The sequence below is a fragment of the Lagopus leucura genome, unplaced genomic scaffold (assembly GCF_019238085.1).
Source record: "Lagopus leucura isolate 7727_CA_CO unplaced genomic scaffold, USGS_WTPT01 Super-Scaffold_100071, whole genome shotgun sequence".
Lineage (NCBI taxonomy): Eukaryota > Metazoa > Chordata > Aves > Galliformes > Phasianidae > Lagopus > Lagopus leucura.
This window is the reverse complement of record NW_024962313.1, coordinates 547-4575: the sequence shown is the minus strand read 5'-3', so window position 1 is coordinate 4575 and position 4029 is coordinate 547.

The following is a 4029-nucleotide window of genomic DNA, read 5'->3' as shown; positions in this document are numbered from 1 at the left end:
TGTCCTTCCCATCTTGGTGTCCCTCCCATCATCTTGGTGTCCTTCCCGTCTTGGTGTCCCCACTCATGTGGTGTCCCTTTGAGCTTGGGGTCCCTACTAGTTTTGGGACCCTTCAAGCTTGGTATCCTTGTGAGCTTTGTGTCCCCACTCCCTTAATGTCCCTATTAGCTTTTTGTCCCTGCAAGTCTTAGTTTCCCTTCAAGCTTGATGTCCCCACTCAGTTGGTGACCCCACTCACTTGACATCCCTATAAGCTTGGGGGTCCCTGTTAATTTTGTGTCCCTCCTACCTTGGTGTCCCTTCAAGTTTGGTGTCCCCACTCAGTTGGTGACCCCACTCACTTGACATCCCTACAAGCTTGGGGTCCCTATGAATTTTGTGTCCCTCCTACCTTGATGTCCCCACTCACTTCACATCCCCACTCGGTGTCCCCACGCACACGGTGTCCCCTCTCAGCATCCTCATGCACACACTGAGCTCACCTCTGTGTTTTCCTCCTCACCCCTCCTCACTCTCTGTCCCCATCATCCCTGTGCCCACCCTGTCCCCTCATCACCTCACACCCCTGGGGTGTCCCCAGGTGTTGGGCACAGCCCTGTGCTCTGGCAGTGGGCACCGACCCCCCCATAACTTATACATGACAGTGGTTCCTGTATTTATTGAAGCCGTCAAATTAATTTAATGCATCCCCACGCTGGGGACGAATATTTAAGTTTACACTTTTAATATATAAATGGATATCTATTTTTTTTATTTTTTTTTAATTGTATTGTGTTAAAGTATAAATGTGATGATATTTTATTTATGAATGCAAATATTATTTTGTACTGGAAGAGGGGACCAACCCTTTATTTTTCTATGGCAGCAGATGGAAATAAAGTCTTGACCTCGGCCTGTGGGCCGATGCCTCTGTCCAGGTGTGTCCGAGTGTCCGTCCGTGGGGCTCAGGCAAACCCCCAACTCATTCTGTGATTCCCTGGGGGCTTTTGGGGGCCCGATGCTACCAGGAATCTGCCCACGCATGGGTGTGGGACAGAGGACACAGTGAAAACTAAACGAATTTGGGAACTGATTAGCAATAACCTGAAAGGAAAGTGAGGTCAGGAGGAGAAGGATGGAAGGAAACGGAGTGGGCACAGCATGGGACAGCACAGGGGGACAAAGGACACCGTGTGGGACGTGGCACAGCGCAGCATGGCAGGTGTTATGGAGTGGGATGGGGTGTGCAATGTGCAGCTTGGGATGTGGCACAGCAGCGTGGCCCTTGGGGTGGCATGGGATGGCAGCATCGAGTGGCACATGGCACGGCATGGGGTGTTGTGTTGCACAGAGTGGCATAGGTTGGGAGGAGGACACGGTGGGCCACGGTAGCACACTGTGAGATGTGGCACATGGCACAGCGCAGGATGTGGCAGATGGCATGGGGTGACACGTGGCATTGGCACGAAGTGGACAGGGGCACGTCATGGTGTGGCATGAGGCACCCAGTGTGCCGTGACAAGGCATGAGATGTGACATGGCAGCAGGAACATGACGGGGCATGACATCAGGCACATGTTGAATATGGCACATGGCAATGGGATGTGGCACATGGCACACGGTGGACGTGGCACACGGGAAGGGACATATGGCACACGATGGATGTGACACAGAGCACAGATCTGCATGTGGCAACACTGCCTGGCCCTGGCACTGCACCCGGCCCTTCACTGAGCACCACTTGTCACACAGCACCACGGCAAGCGTCACCGTGCCACACAGCCCCATAGCAGCACGGGGACACGCTGGGGGCCTGCTGCCACCAAGCACTGTCCCTGCTGAGTCAAATATCCTAAGACCTGGTCATGTGGCACCACGGAGTCACTCGTTCCTGGCCGTGTGCTCGGCTGTGCCGGCGGCACTGACTCAGTTGCAGGCAGCATCGCCACTGGGACGGCCACCGCCACCATTTGGGGACCCTTCGGAACGATGTCACCATGAAGCAGCCTGAGCTGGCCCAGCGTGTCACCTCCTGCCAGCTGCCATACCCCGCCGAGCCGCCCCAGGAGGAGGAAGCTTGGAGGGGCTCTGAGGGCACAGGTGGGTGATAGCCCCTCCCTGAGACCAGGGATACCTGGGGGTCCCAAGTAGGGAATGGGAAGAAGGAGCCCTTCTGTGCTCGGGAGAGCAGGATCTGGCCCCAGGGTTCTGGAAATTAGGGACAAAATTTGGGAATGAGCTCCAAGCAGAAATTAAGGATCTGCAAATGCTCGTACACCTGGGGCTGAAAATGGGGAGACGCATGGGATGGCGGCATGTCACCAGCCCCAACGTCCCCAGCATCCCCACCCCCTCAGTGCCATGCAGCTCCGGGCACTCTTCCTGCACGGGGACCAAGCAGGATGCCCTGCAGTGAGGATGTCCTTGCTTCCTGCCCCTGAGGTGTCCCCAAGGCCAAGGGAGCCACCAGCCTGGCTTTGGGGTGATGCCAGCTGGATGGCACTTGTGAGGCAGCACCCATAGGGTGACACTGGTGGGATGCAGGGGTTTGGGCATGCAAAAATCACCCCATGAGTCAAGGGGGAATTCGTCCCCTGCCGTTATTCAGCCCGGGCTTCCCCAGCACGGGGCAGCCACCTTACTCACAGCAGCACCCTGCAGCGGCTGGACATGGGGGGCTGCTGGTGGCTGTGCATGTCCCCTGCTGGGGACAGTGTGGGGCAGGGAGTTAGGGACCCCAGTGGCTTGGGTGGGATGGGGATGGGGATGGGGACGGGATGAGATGGGGATGGAGGGCTGTTACAGGTAAGGACTGGGCAGAAATGGGTGAGAAGGGGCAGCTCATGTCCCCATGTCCTCATGTCCCCCCATGTCCCCATGTCCCCGTGGCGGTGACAGCCGCGGACAGCAGAGAGCAGTGTTCAGCAGGGCAGAGCAGCCCGCGGCTCTCCTGCCAAACCCAACCCCAAACAGCTCCGTTTGGGGCCGCGGCCCTGCACGTGGGCTCCCCCAGCCCCGCTCCGCATCCCGCAGCCCCGCAGCATCCAGACTCGTTTAGGGGCCAAACCGCCCCAAAAAACCCATCCGGAGCGTGGGAGCGGGGTCGGCCGGCCGCGGCCGGGATGCCGATAGCGTTGTGTCACTGCCTGCACCGAGCCCGTTCCTGTTCCCTCTTTTGGGCTTTTTCCGAGTGCATCATCCCCGGGGCAGGTGGGCGTCTGCCGGGACCCCCGATCCCATCATCCCCTCCATAGAGGGGCCGTCGGGGCCACCGCTGCTAAATAAACTCTTGGGGAAGTGACATCCCCTGGACGTCACCGGCAATCTGTCCCGTGTAGGGTTGGTTTCCTACGGGATAACCTACGGAGTAAGCTGTATAATATATCGGACGTGAGCAAAGATTTCAGCCCGGCTCCCCGCTCCCAGGCACGTCCCAGTTTTGCACGCGGGTCATTTCCCCGATTTCCTTATTTTTTGGCCGTGGAACACAGGGCTGATTCAGGAGCGGGGGCTGTGGGGGCTCGCAGGCAGCGGGGCTGGACCTGGCTGCAGGTGAATCAGCTCCAGTGCCGCATCCTGCAGAGAAACGCGGGGAATTGGCAGGAAGTGGCCGCAGTGGGGCTTGCGACACCCCCACCCCCGGGCTGCCCCTGAGCTGGTGATGGAGAAACAACTGTTTCCCAGGTAATTAAGTGACCCCGATAATGAGGTATGAATTTATACGTGAGGTTGTGCACATGAGGCTCCCCCCCCACTTCGCACAGCTCCCGTTATCCCCATCCCATCGGCATCTCTGTCCTCTCCAAGTGACCCCAAACTGGGTTCAATTGGGATTCCACCAGTGTGGCACTTGTCCCCATTCCCCACTTTACCCCTGGGGAAACTGTGTCACCAATGGCAGTGACAGAAGCCCCAGCCCCACAGCAGTGCCAGGTGTCACCACACACAGCAGCACCCTGGGGACAGCTCAGCTAGGGGACAGACGGACGCAATAGGTGGCACTGCGGAGTGTCCCACTCAACTGCACTGTCCCCACGTCCCCCCTCTTGG